The following is a 17,865-nucleotide window of genomic DNA, read 5'->3' as shown; positions in this document are numbered from 1 at the left end:
CTTCGTTCATTGCTGTTCTTCATCGTATAGGCATAGGTGTCCATTAAACGTTGTCCATCGTTCGTTATACCGATCCCTTCTTTATATTCTTGCACAGCCCCTGTATAAAGGGTTACTACATAGAGAGGCTTTATTACCTCTATTGCGGCGCCATCTTTTGGTCGACAACATATGCTGGGTGGTAACTGAGCCCATTTTTACCACCCAGGGTACACTAGTTTATTACATGACAACGATAATTTCTCGTAGAGACAGGATCATCGTACTTGAGGAGTAGCCAACACAGTTAGCAACATGGTTGTATTTTAATCTGAAATGTTACTTGTGACGACATATGTTCCGGTGCTACGATGAGGAAATCTCCGAACCCTCACTTGCAAAGTCGCTTGTCAGACGAAGAATACCTCAGAATTTGCGAAATCGCCGGTTATAATAGTTACAGTTCTCCGGCAAATTACTCCCACGTTTGTGATTCATACATGTTCCTACGCTGTGCCGATGAGAGCCAATAAGCTCGAAACGGCCGTCTCACTTCAGATCGGCGTTCTAATGATCGCCGTGGAGGGAATCAGAATTGTGCATGCCTGCTCTTCGTTTTTAGGGCGAGAGCAGTGCTATTTTTGAAGCGTGACGTGGGCAAGCATTGCGCTTGTCCCATCCTACAGTTGGCAATACAAAGGTTCCTTACACGATGACAATACACACACATTTGTGATTATGTTGCGGTAATCTGCACGACCTTTCGCCGTATAACACCTGTGCGTTGCGCGAACGGCCTCGCGCGCGAAGTTTGCAGGTTTGTAAGCACGGTTAGCTTTTGTTTGCGTCTTTCCCTTAGTGATCGGTCGATGAAGATAATTTCTTGATTCCTAGTTTGATGACCCGTAATAACCCGTAAACCAAAATTTTACTGAGAAGTTACTACTGCTACATAGATAGAAATTTGCACACACAAGAAAAATACCATGAATTTCGTGTGCATGTATCACGCTGACAAACGTAATGAAAAAAAAGAGAGACAACAGCAACAAAACATACACTATTCGCATATTTCGAGGAAGTCCTACTGTTCACAGCTCAAATGCTATAGGCTGTCGGACAATCCATATGTACGCTTGAAGCGTATAAATTTGACACCCAGGGCGGTAAAGTTAGGACCCACGTCCAGGGTTGGACAGTGCCATCCTGTCAAATGGGTTAAACTTCACACATTTGTGACAAGCCATTACCACCCTAAAAGGTATAACATATTGACCACCTTTTTTTAAAGAGTGTGCTTTCCTGACGACCAAAGGCATCCGCATAGAGACTAATACTGACGCCTTCGAGTGAGCAGTTGAGGTAGAGAAGACAGAACGTCGTTGTAAAGAAGAAGACTCAATACTCCGCTTTCAGGTACCCCTGTTAGTTTTCATGACACTGACTGTACCCGCAGACATGCAACAATCACCCGAAGGGAGTAACCGACCATGCCCTGCTTGTGCAACGAGTGGCGCACATGAGTGTGAATGGACCGTGTTGTCCTCTTGATGTCCACATAAACGACTATAGTTACGCGGCCGTATACGCTCGCTCTTCTTTAATACTGGTAGTGAAATCCTGTAGGTACGCAGTCCACTGCACAGCGAGACTTCCTGAAAGCCGCAGTAGCTTCAGCTTCAGGAAGGAGGCTGTATGATCCCAACTCTCTTGGGCACTTGCACTGCTTCAAAGTGGGAGCTATTTTGGACACGTTATCCAGGATTCTGGGAGTACCCCACGTCTCCATTTCTCTATCTCGGGGAGTACCCTATCTTTTCAACTTTTATTGCCTTGGTCGAGCATCTTGTTCAGGGCCAAAGGGCTGGAGATCACATCCTATGTGATCACATTGGGGAGTGGATAATAGCGGTGCCTATACAAGCACATATCGCTGCTTTCAATTCGCGCAGACTGCAGTCGCTGTCCACAGGTCCACCGTAGTTTGCAGGTGCGGCAGCTAGATCTAGACGCGCAGATCGAATGTCCTCTTAGACCGGCTAGCAAGACGTGCCAGATGGCGACAGACAGTTCTTCGAACCCTACAAGCTTCTTGGGAGTGCCTATATGTATTCCCTGCTCACAGGAAGACGGATGGAGCGAAGTCGTTCAAATTGAACATTCACAGCACTGTACTTAAAAGATACATAAAGAAATTAACTTTATCAGGTGCATGGCCGCGCGGGTTAAGACGTGCCGCTCGTTGGTGGTAGCCAAGGTCGTGCTGGAGACTGGGAGGTGATGGGTTCGAATCCTACCACCGGCTGTGCTGTCTCAGGTTTTCCCTGGGTTTTCCGAAGACTTTCCAGACGAATGTCGGCACAGTTCCCCCTGAAGTCGGCCCAGGACGCATACTAATCCCCTTGTCCTCCACTCCTTCCTGCTGTCCTCTCTCCATCTATCTACATCTGTACTCCGCTCATAGCCACAGTTGCTTCGCGGCGGTAACACGGATTCAAAAAAAAAAAGAAATGATCTTCGTTGACATGGCAGCGCAGTCTGCTAACACTGAGCTGAAGTCATCTAGTGAGGTCACAATCTGAACCATTAGCTCCACCCCTGCTTCAAATTGACCCCAATTAGTATCCCTAACTTTGCGCATTACCCCGAGGATGTCCTCACAGTCGCACAGATGATCGCTCTCTGCGCGGCCCACAGTCAACCATCCAGGACACCGGTCGGACAAGTTGTCAAAGCAGAGATTGAATCCTCCGGCTCTTTGAACCAGTGTTTCACAAACTGTGGGCCGCGACAGATTCAGATGGGGGGTCGCTAAACGGCGGTAACTTGAAAAAACAAAAAAGGACCGGGAATGGTGTCCTCAGACCAGGGTCTGCCATCTATTCTGCGTCACAGAAACGCTCCTGGTAGCGAACCCGAAGGTCTAACAAACAAGCTCGCTTTGGTGTGGCATGCATTTCTCTCTTTTTTTTTTTTGCGGCTTTGAGAGCTGACTCACCCTGACTATATAACTGTCCAATTCAATTGCAGCGTCAATTTTGTGTTACTGTTGGCGCACTGAAACCGGAAGGGGTGGGAATCGCGACGCGATATCTTATATTTTCGATGGGTCGCATAGGGAGTCTGGGAAGCCCACTGCTTTAAACCACTTTCCTCAGGGAAATTTCCCCCCACATCATCATCATCATCACCATGATATTGTTGTCCATATAGCGAAGAAGCCCGAGCTTGGGCGAAAAACAGAGAGACAACACAAACGCAACAGCTCAAACAGCGACATTGTTATTGTTGTTCCTTAGGAGCGCAGAGATGTAGCCCTGTTTCACCCATCCGGAACGTATTAAAGAAAGAACGGTTTCTTTCCTCTGAAGATGTACTCGGCATATTACCAGTTCCGTTTTTCTCCGGGGAGAACGAAACTCAGGTGCTGGTGTAAGAATGTTCAAGGAAACTGAACAGAAAGAGAAACTCAATCTGGCCATCTCCATAGACAATGCTGGGAAAGTACTGTTTCCATTCGAACGGCACACTTCGCCGCAATCGACCAAAAGCATTGGGAAAAGGAGTCGATTGTCCCGGTTACCGAAGCTCTGCAATACCAATATGCATTTTGCGGGCCATCCGAAGTGTGGCTCAAAGTGTCCCTAAAAACGACTATGACTATTGGATCGTTTCAGGAAGGATATCTCCACGATGGTGGAAACACAATAATAATGCGTAGGACAGAAGTCCCACGCGTCGTTCAGAAGGGTTGGTATAGCGCTTCGAGGGCAGATTGTTGATGGGCTGGATTTAACCGTGGAAAGCAACGAGAAATTAGCCGAGGCGGGCTACAAACATGGACGACACAAACTCGCAAGCCTCCAAAGCCCAGAATCAATTAAAAACTCAGGACAAAGGTGATTACGCCAGGATTCGAACCTTGGCCTTCTGATTTCCGGTCAGATATGCTAAGCGCTACACTACGACAGCTGTCTTCTTTTTTCTTTTTTTTTCAGAGAACGTTTTATTTCGCGCAGTTACTGTTCAAGATGTACGTGTCATTTACAATGCAAGACGCGGTATGTGACTAAGAGGAATAAGGAGGACCGGTTGCTCTATATGTATACAAAGGATGATATATGCTTGTGATGAAGTATGTACAAAAGTGTGGATGTGCGTTCAGGACCAGGATGAGTCCATCCTGTCGGGCTTAACACAACAAGCTCAAGTACTTTGAGCCATGTGGGGTACTCCACACTACCTGGTCGGGAGAGGAGAAACCTACACAGCGACATCACGTACCTCCTGAAGAGAGGCCCGGAACCAACTGGAGGATCGTTGCAGTCTCTGATACGACGGGCTACCAACAACGAGTACAAACCTAACAAAATGAGTACCCTGTGAATAAGCTGTCGTGAAGGCCGAAGCTTCGAATCCTAGCGTCAGCACCTTGTTTCTGAGTTATTTAATTTACCCATGCACCAACTAATTTTGCCGTAGTGCAAAATAACATTTCATACTCTCATTTTCAGCTCCCAAAACTATATGCATCAGTATATAGATGGCAACCATTATGCTTGACTCTGGAACTCCTATAAAGTGTGCATCCGTTAAAGTGTCTATAGAGAGCCAATAAAGAGCGCATAAATATACATACTACCTACTCGCGGAACGTCGCCGTCAGCTCATGACATCCACCTGCACACCCCATACCCGCCTATCGGGGCCTAGCAAATTAGGAGTGTACCTAGAGCTTTCAAAAGAACAGTGTGGTTTAATGCATATCGAAGACGAGCAATTGAAGTTCACGTGTAAAAAGTGATTCGTGTCAAATCCAAGTGCTTCCGTAGAAAAAGAATTCAATTAAAGTTAAAACCGTCCTGCAGAAAAGTAATTCAATCCATATCCAAGTCCCTCCTTAGAACAATAATTTTATCTGTCTTCATATATATCCCTCTGCAAAAATATGATTCAATCCAAACCCAAATGGTGCCCAATAATTGGCCGCCTATTTAATCCACATCAAACCCACCGATGCCGTATCCGAGTTTAAATAAAATCCGATCGAGATGTCAAATCCGCAACACTGCTGAGGATATATGCTCATACTCGTTCATGTGCGCTGGTGCAGATGTACACTATGCTTTTCCAGAACGGACGTCTAATGATTCGTACATGAAGTTCCCTGTATATCTGAATGATGTATTCCACTCTGGCGACCATACACTGCCCTTTTTGTGCGACATGACACTTCCGCTCTTGTTTTCATAGCTAGAATTGTAGGTGATATATATTCTTCACTTTGTTGTACACTCCCTACACCTCGACGGTGTTACAAAACATGTCACGCGCTTTGTACGCCTCGGTGCTTTAAGTCTCCTCGTGGCATCAGCTTTCTAAATGTGATCGTTCGGAGCATATTCTGAATTCTCACTTCCTCCTCCTATACACGTGTGTCGCAATAAATGGAAAATGGAAGAGAGAAGGGCTGCGCCCTGGTTTCACATCCGCGTGACGCATGACAGAAAGGGAGGTCGTATTCAGCCCTTCATGTAAATTATGAAGCACGACGACGTGAAGTTTACATTCGTACTTCCTTGCACGCGCACATACCTTCTATGCATACGTAATATCCCTTCGGGGTGCAGACTCTGCATATATAGAAAATGCATTACAGTGCTTCGCGGTGCAGGCTCCACATTCGCAGTGTCTTTGTATATCATCATTAAGTAATCACCCATGAATAGTTGAATTTCCAATTGACGGTCATTTCCGAGCGAATTTTTTTTTAGAATATCATGTGGAAATTCGAACCGTTAGGCCAACATGCATGCAGAGGGATGTTGAATCTGAAACTGGCCCAATTTTAAGAACTTTCTGTTGAGCTGAAACATATTTTTCCTTCAGCCTGTGAAGCAGAGCAAACCCTTTGTTCTTGATTCGGCTGCGAAGGACAGGGTAGGCCTAAGTGCACACTTTCGAAATTTCTTTCGTACACACTCGATTCTCTGTGGTCACAGCTGCCTTTTTTTACAGACCTGGGCGAAAGCAGCAGAAGGAGAGAAACTGTGACGAAGAGGAAAATGCAGATTAAACGCTGCGTTTAGTCTGTGTTCCAGCACTTGTATTCATTTCATGAATATGCCGCTCTTTTTTCCTTTATAACCCAACATTTCGACGTTGTTTCGAAGATGAGGTCGAATAACTATGCTCGAATTACGCTGTTCGAGCTATATACTCTCTGCAGCGCCCCCCTTTGACCACCTCTCTGACTGTATAGTATACGACCTTATTAAAAGACTGCGAGCGAACAAAAAGGATAGGCGTACTGTAAACGTCGACAACATTTTGCGGGTATAGTATTTGTTTCGTTTTTGTTTTTTTTTTCATTAATACGATGAGTTACACCTTTGGCGCGATATATATATGAATGAACTAAATGGGTTGTTACAGAATACTAGCTCGTTAGGGGATAGGAAGGGCGATAAATTTTCATTAGGATCAGATTGCAGGAGGCCGATCCACGACGTCCCACGCGAGGGCTGTTTTCGTTCCCTGCCGGTATCAAAAAGGTATAGCTCCGGGATCTCGAACCAGAGGCTGCAATAATAATGTCCGCCTGGGGTTGGTTGTGTCAGAAACGCCTGTTCCCCATTATTCATCACCTCTGTGCCTCAGGAGTTCGCTACATACTCTGTCGTCTCTTAACTGCAATGAAAAAATATCAATGGTTGCACCGCAGCGTTATCGTACGCAGGGTATAGGGCTGTTGGCGTATGCTGTATAGGGTCTGTCGGAGTTTCCAGTGTCTATTAACGGAATAAGGCAAATCGATACCCAGGGCTAAAATTAAGTTACCACAGCTGACTATTGTTGTTGTCGGCGTGTTCCTAATGCTAGTGACCCGCGGCTCGGCTGCCTTTAATGTCATATTTATAACGTCGTCTTCGTGACGCGAGCAATCGTAAAAGTGATGTTCGTGATTGCTTGTCAGTTGTGGTGAACAGGTTATACATCTGACGTGTACGGTTGGAGGATTGGTAATAAACGACCTGACAAAATCCAAGACGGCGGGGTGGTGGTGGTGGTGGTGGTGGGGACTATGGAAAGTGGAAAAATTTCGTGGATTTTTTCTTTTATACAATTTTTTTGTTTCATTAAATAAAAGTTTATTAGATTTACTTTGACAGCTCAATGTACTAAATTTGACTAGGAATAGTCGTGCGTACCTTTAGTGATCATCGATGAAATCGCAAGGAAAAGGACACAAGCCAGCTGGTGTAACGCTGAAGTGGAAAGCCTTCTGTCTACATCGTTCCTGAAGCTCAAGGTGATGCTTCCCACATCAATGAAATGTCGTACGTAATTATTTTTTCCCACACAAATATGACGAAAGGGCCTCACACACTTGAATCACCGTGTACAAGCCACGGCTTCCATACGTTCCATTCAGCTAAACTTGAGCCCGTTGGGCGCTAGCCGGGTCAACTGGGTTGTTTGCCTTCTCAATCTATCACTGATCAAAAGTCTGTTAGGAAAGTATAATTTTGTAATGGTTCTACTTCGGTAAGGAAATAAGGTTTTCCTGACTTTCTTGAGTAGCGTCAACTGAAACTGTAGATGCGTTCGAAGGGATTTCGAATCCTGCAGAAGCTCGTTAAGCCGTGATAACGACGGATATGGCTCTGGAATATGTAAGCCTACGAGAAAGAGCCGTAGCATATAGGGTGAACGCTGCGGGAGTCGTTATGATAATGCCTGAACCCCGTATCGCCTGCACGAGCAGCGGCGGAAATGTGCACCTGGGTTCAGATGAGAAGGCAGGGTTCTGGTGCAATTTATGGCAGCACGGTTTGAATAGCGTGCGACGAGTACGCTCTGATATAATGGCACCTGTGGTGGTAAGTATAATGCTGCAACCGAACCACTAACTACAGGAGGGAATATTACTGGAGCGCATCTCTTCTGAGATATCTGGATCAGATATAATTCCAAGTCGGTAGTGACTAGCGAGTGCTCGTCGCCTGGATATGTGGACATTTTAAAAATATGGTCATGTTCTGCGCAAGCATATCGTGTTTCTTGTGGTGACCGTTAACCCAGGACGCTTTTACGTAGATGACGATCAAGTCCTTGCACTGTTCTTTTATGCGCAGTCGTACCAGCGTGAGATGTGTCAATGAACGCTGCATGCACCCATATTTCTGTTGGATCACCTGAGCTCTGTCAGCATAGCGCAGTCGCCCGTGCCACTGATGGCTTGATTTCAAGCTAATTTAGGCCCGTAACCACATCACTGTACGAATTGCACTAGACGCGCTTGCAATACTGCAAATATTTGTTAACTTCCTGTGTTCAAACTACTTGAGTGAAGCTTAAAGAGTATAAAGCATAATGAGTGCAAAAACCTTGCTGAAAAGTAAAAAATCCTCTGACGGTATATTCTGAGATTGGGAACTGCCGATGTTTCGAACAAGAGACTGTTCCTTATACGGTCTATCCAGCGGCTTTTACTCCTTTTCTTTGTCGCTGATTTCCCCGTTTTTATTTTTTCTTATCACACTTACTTCGATCCACAAACAGCTAGGGCCCAAAGGTCAGGCAATGTTATACCCGCGCAAAATACATTTCACACTAGTCGTCTGTTAAGCAGTATATGCTGCGGGCGTGACTTCATTTCGTTGCCGGATTTATGTTTCTATGCTTACTTCACCTATACTGCCCGTAATAATGACCATAATATCCGCACCCATCCTGAAAGTTCCCATCGCCATTAGCCATCTTCACCGTGCTACTCTGCGCTGCCAGTCAACGTCGAAATGCAGATCAGGTGTAATAAAGTGCATCACATGGTTGCGAACTGCGGAGGTAATGCAGTTTCTGGAATGGCAAAATATTTTACCGTAATTGCAAGAGCAGCCACATTAATTACCCTTCTATTAGTTGTCTCGTCCACGTCCGATGGTGTGGCTCGCACATATTTGCATTTCGCCGACGTATCTCCGCTTTCTTTCCCCCTCACCCCCTTTTTTTTTATGACGCTCCTATGGGATTCTCTAAATGAGCTAGTCGCAACAAGTTGAAAGGATTAAGACGCAGTAAAAACAAAAAAGAAAAAAAGGAGGTCGAGGAAAAAGACGACGCCACGGTTTTGGCGGGTGCCGTTTTAGTCCTTGAACGGATTATATCACAGTCTATTCTCATCTTTGAAAGTCTCATTTGCATAAGCGCGTAATCCTTTGTTTTAAACGGACGGTTAGTGAGCAGTGTCGCACAAAAACGTGAAGTCATCTGCAGCGCTGGCTGTTTTAGCAGCCGGATAATGCGGCAGTGGCAGTCGTCCCCCTACGATGCAATATTGTGGCATGTTGTCGACAAAAGGACATTCCTTTCGCTTCGAAGGTTGTTGCGAAGTATTTACATATAATGACCTACAGTAAAACGTAAATAATGCCCCTGATGTAAAGAGCGCATAGAACCAAGAGTGCTATGCAAGTTGCATGCAAGTTCTATACATACTGTTGTATAGGCAATGCACAACCTACAAGCAGAACTTTACCGCATTACACGCTCCTAGCTAGCCTACATCTCGAATGAAATCGTTCTCCCCCCCTCGGGAGGTGTACTCTTTTTTGTGACACTTAAGTGCGTAATTATGTTAATTGTCCCAAAAACGCCTACATCCTGTGCTTTCCACAAATCGTAATCATACCGCGTGCTCGTAAATGACTGTGAGATAAGCGCACTTCTAGAACTCCACCCGGCTTCCAAAGGAAACGAATTCCAAAATAAGATGCTCGACTAGATCGTCGGAAAGACCGCTGTCTGCTCGCGCTGGTTCAGCAACAGGTTCAACCACTGCACGCTCTTATGGGATTTCTCCGAACACCTGGACTTATGCATAGATAAGAGTGGATAAGTGAACAGAACGGAACAGTTGGATAAAAGAGCAGATGATAAGGTATGTATTAGTACGTCATACATACGTTGTGTGGTGTGCGCGTGTCTTTTTGCATATGAGTCCCAGGCTGTAAGGACGACCGACCTCTTCTGTTTCTTACATATGCATCCATTATGCGAGAAATATCAAGATTTAATTGCTCCATGGCGAGGGGTTATGAAAGCGCTGCCCACACTACTTGGCTGATAAAAATAATTCGGATGAGCTATAGCCTATAGGTCAGCATTGCAATTTGCAGTCCTTTCCTGACTCGCGTTAATATGAACGAGACACACAAGTGAAACAGACACACCTTATCCGAGTAATGTGCATATGACATCGCAGGTGAGAACATTGAATGTGGCTGATATGGATTTTTCCCAAGTGCGAAAGCCTGGGGGAAGAAGCCGGCGATATTTCACACAAAGACCGTTCTCCTCAAAGCCCAGATGAAGAATTGAGTGTTGGAAATATTGGCTGTCCAAGTGAGTACCCCTTACATTGGAGTATGAATCACTGCACCGTGATATAAACTCGATCGTGGATCTTATACACCTCCCTGCTAAAGATGTCTCCCGTGCTGCAGAGCGCAGGCGCGTAAGGGATGAAATATGAAATTTATTCCAAGTTCCCTGCCTTCGAAAGGGGAAAAAGAAGTGAGGAGCGCGCAGGAGAAATACGGGTACTGTTCCGCGGGAGATCCTACTTGGGAGTAAGCTATTTGTACGATTTATCATGGGAAGCACTTTACGCGTAGATGCATGGCAGCTCTGAAAGAAAGCAGAGCCCCGCGTGGCCGGCACAAATTGAATTTTTAATCGCGTGATGGTACGCAGCAGGCGGGCGACTTTACAGGCGAATCCAACTGCAGAGCGTCTGCTGCATGCGCCAGTTGCGATTGCGTGTGGCCGATTGCATTGCCGACCGGAGTAAAAGAAACTCGCCAAAAGCTACCCAAGTCCACACAGAAAAACGTGATAAGCTCGGTAAAGGTGAGCAAGCAGTACTTCAGCCGGAAAGTGGGTCAGGCAGTTTCCAAATGTGCATTTGTTAGGGCCTGCAAAGGAAGTTGCTTGAGCTGTCGTTCACCATTAGAATCGACGAGGGCTGAAGAGGCCCAGACGGTGACTTCGTGCACACGCGTCGTGAGCTCAAATGGCCATTGAAAGAACATCGGAACCGTACAGTGGTCATCGTTAAACTGTTTCTCTTGGCACTTAGGAAATTTTGCGCTTGAAGAAGCCTTCAGTAGTAGGCGATTGTTTAGGTGTTATATGGCCTACACTCTTAAAAATGAGCGGGGGGGGGGGGGGGGTCGAAGTAGCTTGCCGTCTTTGGCCGCACTCAAGTGGGCATCGTCACGACTATAGCCAAAAAGAGAAAGAAAGATGAACTTCACCGCAAAGCACGCTCATAGCCAACCAGCATCTCGGAAGGTATGGTTATCTGCGCTGATTTGTTGAAAACGGGAGGCGTACGTATTTTTTGTGACAATTATGAACGGCATAAGTGCCACAAAAAAGGCGTACGCCTCCCGTTTTCAACAAATCAGGGCAGATAACGATATCATTTGAGATGATGGTTGGCTAGGAGCGTGCTATGCTGTGAAGTTCATTTTTAAGAGTGTACCGTCGCCCTTTGGTTTCTACCTCTCAAAATCGGGACGAAACAAGCGAATTTCTCTTTATATCCTCTTCTCCGCGCATCTTTGCGACTGATTTGGTGCGCCGTTGAATACCCGAAACTTTGAAACCTCAATTTTGGGACTTTTTTTTGGGCAGTTCCATTTGCAATATCGAGCGGATTTCTTCGTGGATCCGACTAAGTTCGCTACGGGCTCTCTAATTCTGTAAAAAAAAAAAAAAACCTCTGGTTGACTTGGGAAATTTTTGAGTTCAATTAAAGAAATTTAATTTCTTTTAATTGAAATCAAATGAAAATATTTTTGCAAGGTGGCAAATTTAGTTGCCACACAAATGCCGTTTACCCCGTATTTTTCCGTCACCCCGTTTCTTTATGACGTCCAAATGACACGTTTTGTGAAACAACCTGTATATATATTTAAACACATCTATGCACGGGCTGAAGGGCACAATTCAGAAAGTGCGCACTTCGCAGGGAGAAGTCCCCGAGAAATTAAGGTATAACGAGGAATTTAAATTGATGTGTTTGTTGACAATTAAATGAAGGAACTTCAGCCATTCAAAAGCTCGTCGCTTACTAAGCGGCATTAAATTTGTATTGTTTACCTCACAGTCACAGGAAAGCGGAGTCACAAGCGCCTTGCCTATACGAAGGCGCGCACGTGACTGTCTTCTCATTAGAGAGGGGGGACACAGCTTGCGATATTTATATACCAGCATCGAACAAAAGGAACTTGGAACTTACCCTGAGTTACTTTGACAAAGTTACCGAAAAAATGAACGAGTTCCTCGAGAAGTTACAGGAGCTCAAAAAGTACCGAAAAAAGTAGCATAGTTACAGTAACGAGTTACCCCAACACTGGCATTAAATCTATCCCCCCCCCCTCATCAAGTACGTGCGAATCCGGAGGACATAAACTAGCGCATCTCTGGCCCTCATTCCAGGTTAATTAAGACCCATAAGGCTGCATTAGAAAGGCAAAAAGCAAGCCCGGGACTTATATAGTGATGTACAACGAGGAAAAACGAAGTTGGTTGACGGGTGCGGAATGTGTTCTGCCAGTCAGTGATGATTATTCAGCTGTCAGCGCGGGCTAGCGAGCCTACAGAAGACCAATCAATAAACTGACTGCCTGCAGTCTTGGAGGCAGAAGGTTGACCGGGAAACATCTCTTTCGCTTGCCTCACTGATGCATCTATGTATTCACGAGCTGGATCAGTATGGCGTATCTGTAGGTTTTTGAACGGGCTCTCGTCTTCTGCGAGGAGAACATTTTAAAACTGTAACTTATACTTCGCTTCGGCTAAGATAGCTGCGCTCAATCCAATCAACCACCAAATGTAGAATCAACGTTGAAATAACATTGCAAATTCTACAATAGCTTCGTAGAATCTACGATAGCAGGCAACGTAGATACTACGTAGAAAATGTCAGCTGGAAAACACGCAGAATCAACTATAATTTTATAACGCTATTTCTGCGTTGACATTTGTTATTGCTACGTTGATATAACGTTCATCGAGTGCCTGAATCATTGTTTACTCTGCGTTATCTATTGCTAGCGCTTCTACTATGTTATATAATGCTCCACTACTGCTGGCCCAAAACCGCAGGTATCCTGAAGACCAGGTGTCCAAATAAAAGCTTAAAGTGTGTAATTGTGAATATTCAAGAATACCTCGCAGGATATCATTAGGAGATGTCTGAACATGACACAGGATAATGTGCCTGCGCGGGTTTGTATTTGACAAAGTTTGTTGTCGAGCTGTTCCAAAGCTCACATGGAAAAACCTTTCCACGTGCAAGGCATATGGGCAAGCAGAAATCAGACACTTAAATTTCTTGTCCTTCCGCAAATTCGAGAGTCCTGCTCGTCCCTGAGTCAAAATGACGGGCGACGTTTCTATACATTTAATCCGATTATATACTTATACAACATCAAAGTGAGTATTAACTCACCATCAGGATAACGTCTGCGTTCCTTGCCGTTTTTTTTGGTTTGAGACATTGAGTAGGTCCACAAGCACATTGAAATTATATGGCGTTTCCATTCTAAATTTTGTCCAACATTGACATTGTGTTGAAGGTAGAATGCAGAAGCAACGTTACTGGTCTGTTTGTTATCACCACTTTAGCCGCAACAGGGCTCCAGCGTGAACTTTGAACATTCATCAACATTCACCATCTTCTCCCCCTCAAGCAATGGGATAGGGTGCCGCCTCAGCGGCGAAACATCCCACTACATCGTCATCACTTATTTGTTGTTGTTGTTGGATATTTAGGGTTGAAAGCCTAGTGTTTAATTAACGTTTTACAGCGTCAGCTGTATACTAGAGACTTTCTCGAGATCGCGTCGGCGTCGTCGGCATTCGCATCTCCGCACAAAACACTTATCGAATGTGCTCTCAGCACTGGGAGTAAGGAGGAGAATCCCGCCAGTTTACAACCGCTATCGATGGAAAGTGGTTTAAAACCACGCTCAGCCGTGCAACCGATATCCATCAATTCTACCTGACTTCAATGACTTCAACTTCAATCACGGAAAGGCAAATATCGACAGAACTTTGGCGGATGAATTTCATTGACTGCAAAAGCACCTCGTACGCACCATCACTACGCGGTGCGTGGAAAAACTAGACAAGCTCCACTCGTTGACACTCGCAGCCCTAAATGTACGCTCCGTACAGCTCCACGCAGAAGACGTTGCACACGGCTATGTCATCCGTAAGACATCACTTCTGTGTCTTTCCGAGACGTGGATGAAGACAGAGAGGCCGACACAAGTCGACGGCTTCAAGTGCTGCTGCGGGGCACGTTGCAGTGGCAAGGTCAACCGAGCGACCGGAGTAGCCATTTACTTGCGTGCCGGAGTACTGGCTACGCCACTTGAAGTCACTCTTCCTGGAGACGACGTCGGAGAAATTTGTGCCGTGCAGCTTCCCACAGGGCTCGTGGTGGCTGTGTGCTACTTCTCGCCTCGCGCCGCGCCGGAACGCATCCGCGACTTTATCGTGTATGTATTCGCGCCTTACCGCACGCACGAGCTTCTCGTCGTCGGAGACTTCCACGTGAACGCTGGCCAAAAACACCACTTCCCTAAGTGATATGTCCGAACAACTGGGCCTTACGCTGTGCACCGACATCCGCCAACCCACAACTAGACATGGCTCATGCACTTGAACTTGGTATTTCAGAACGTTCCAGAACGTTCCTCGTTCAGAACACCACTCACCTTGCCAACCATTTCAACAACCACAAATCAATGCTCATCACGCTTAAGTAAATTTGTCTACACGCTTTCATCCAGCCTCATTTCACCACACGTACAGGGCGTTCGAATTTTGTTAGTTCTCCGTTTCAAGTACATATTGTTGTTGCTCCATTGGCGGTCATATCGTGGATATTAGAATATTTTTGACATTTTTATATTTTTATATGTACGAGTTATATTTATGCCTCTGTGTTGACAAAAGACTGCAATTAAAAACGTTCCCTATATGCTTGCAACATTTCTTGTCGTAAATCATTTGTCACAGCCACGGCAGGCAAAAATCACGCGGTGTGATGGTCTGAGAGTCATATAGCTTGAATTCACGGAATGGCGAAACGGCGGGCCAAAAAGACGGAACTTACCCAAGCAGCACAATGTACTGAAAGTCCAGTGCAATAGGGGTGGACGGGTAGGTGGAAGACCTTGAACACACTCTTGAAACTAAGGAGCAGTGATAAGACACATACCGTCCACACCTATTGCACTCGACTTTCAGTACATTGTGCTGCTTGGGTACAGTCCTACAGAAACAGTACAAGCTGGTGTCTCGCCTATCTTGTAAGGCCGCTGTCCTTGAGGCTGGCCTACGTCAAAGAACACTCTCTTCCCCTTCTTCATTTTGTCTCATTTTTATCAATATCAGCCCAAGCAGCACAATGTACTGAAAGTGGAGTGCAATAGGGGTGGACGGTATGTGTCTTATCAATGTTTTTTTTTTACTTTCGCGAGTCTATTCAAGGCGTTCCAGCTACCCGTCCACCCCTATTGCACTCGACTTTCAGTACATTTTGCTGCTTGGGAGAATAGGCACACGAACGAGGAATTCGGTTGTGTGAAAGTGTGTGCCTACACGGCGAGCAGAGTCTGTGAAAACCGGGAAGGGATAGGAGCCAGTGTTGTACATATCGCCGTTACAAGTAACGCCGTTACTGTAATCGATACTTTTTCGGTATCGGAGTGCGTATCGCGATACTCTTTAAAATTGGTATCGGAAGAGTATTTCCGTTACAAATTTATGGTAACGCGATCTCCGTATCGTTACCGATACCGATACTTTTTAGTGCCCCACCCTTTCTTCACCGACGACATTTCTCACTCTTGTTCATTGTCAATGGTTCGCCTAGCCCTCGACAAGAAGCCTGTGGACATGTCCAAGTGCTCCGAACCGGAATTATAGAATTACTATACCAAACACATGTTCACTGCTTTTCTTAGAAACTGGAGAAAATAACCACAACAAAAGAGTTGAGGTCAACGAACAGAGGTCAAGTCATTGACAGTACGCTCTGGATTCCACTGCTTAGCTGCCGTGTCGCACTGAGTCACGCTCACATATACTGTGGTATTGTCAACTTCGGATAGGATTCCTTGGTAATCGGACTCCAGGGTGTGTGGGCCTGACACTAACGTAATTGTCATACTGGTCTCTGCCAACTGCCGGAGAGACCACGGCCTGAAAGGATGGCAGAAGACGAGTTCCAGAACGAGCTATTGATAAAAGTCTGCTGTCTTTTTACTGCAAAACTGTTTACGTAAACGATACAGTATTTCTATGTTGCATCATCTTCGTGTTTCAAACAAAAGTATCGGGCAAAGTATCGCGTTACTTTTTTTAGTAACGGTAGCGGTATTCGTTACTTTAAAAAAGAAGTATCGTTATCGGTATTTTGATACTTTTTACTCAAGTAACGAGTATCGGTATCGCGATACCATATTTCGGTAACGGGTACAACACTGGATAGGACACGCCGAGAGGTTCACGGCACGGATACGGTCCGTCAAGAAACGTGCATGTGTGAATAGCACCATAGACTTTAGTGGGTCCGTTTCTCGCCCGTGAAAAACATGGACGAGAAAAACGTTTGTGTGAAACCGGCCTTACGTACATAAGATAAGACCTGATAGGCTAATACGATTATCGTGATTGCAAGTAATTGACGATGTTTGCACTATGTTGTTCCAGCCTCAGAACAGCAGTTCTTTCATCTTTCATGCTGCAAGTAATTGTTCTGATGCTGGCACGCAATCTTTCAATCTCCTATACGTATGATAAAACTTGGTGTCATCCGCCTACTTATAATCAAGGGGCACACCGGCGTCTCTTACTTTTTCCCGGCGATCCACTTGTGCATACCTAACTGAAGAAAAACACCGAAGCCGACCTTGCAGAAAACCAACAATGTGCTCCATTAGGTAGCAGAATTAGTTGTGGTGCACCCATATTAGTTCCGCCCATATGGTTCCGTTGATTCTAGCTAGACCCGGTTTTAAACATCCCGTTCTTTTGTGTGTGTGTGTGTGTGTGTGTGTGTTAGCGCCGCGAAGCAACTGTGGCTATGAGCGGCGTGCAGATGTGGACAGATGGAGAGAAGGCAGCAGGAAGGAGTGGGGGACAGGGGGATTAGTATGCGTCCTGGGCCGACAAACATCGCGTTTCTAAGCGATATATCCCTGTCATTATTTCCTACGTTTCTCTCCGCTCCAGTGTTGCCACTTTAGCGACTTTTGGCTGTACTTAGCTAGATTTTTTCGTAGACCTTGTATCGCCAACTGGATGGGACAAGCGTTAGCTTGCCCACATCGTAGACCTTTTACCGATTTGCATAGCTTATTGGGGGATTATGTCTGGCGACAATGACGAACAGGAACGCTGGGTTACATCTAGACTATGGGGAGCTAGAATGGTGAGCTCACCATATCTAGACTGCACGACCCTGAAAGATCCCTCGGTTCAGGCTGGAAGCACGTTGGACGAAGGAACCGCCACTTGCGAAAAACACACGGCGCATGCGCACATCCCCCTCTCCCTCGTGCTTCCCGTCGGGTTTCGAACTGGCTGGAAAACAGACGCGATTTCGCCGCTGCTGCAAGCCATGCCTGTGAATTGCGTCTCTTATGGCTGTACGAATTATTATGTGCAGGGCAAGCAGTTCCGTTCTTTTTCTTTTTCTTTTTTTTTTTTTAGGTTTCCATGTAATATGTTATATCCTCAAAAACGGGTTCGGTGGGTTTGGGCTGTGAAAAGACAGGTGAATTGCGGGACATGACA

The 17,865-nt window shown here is 45.6% G+C and overlaps 1 long non-coding RNA gene across 2 annotated transcripts in view; it reads left to right on the top strand.

Moving 5' to 3' along the window:
- The window catches only part of LOC135397206 (uncharacterized), a 132,704-nt gene extending 126,676 nt beyond the window's left edge, over positions 1-6,028 (top strand). Inside the window, exon 5 of one of the 2 annotated variants that reach the window (XR_010423612.1) lies at positions 5,998-6,028. This is a non-coding gene — a long non-coding RNA (uncharacterized LOC135397206). Of the gene's footprint in view, positions 1-5,868; positions 5,920-5,997 lie in introns of those variants that run through there. The other variant, XR_010423611.1, reaches the window with a different exon arrangement.
- Positions 6,029-17,865: the final 11,837 nt, after the last annotated feature.

The sequence above is a fragment of the Ornithodoros turicata genome, chromosome 1 (genome assembly GCF_037126465.1).
Source record: "Ornithodoros turicata isolate Travis chromosome 1, ASM3712646v1, whole genome shotgun sequence".
Taxonomy (NCBI): domain Eukaryota; kingdom Metazoa; phylum Arthropoda; class Arachnida; order Ixodida; family Argasidae; genus Ornithodoros; species Ornithodoros turicata.
Note: the sequence above shows the minus strand (reverse complement) of the source record. Positions and strands in the feature narration are given on the sequence as shown.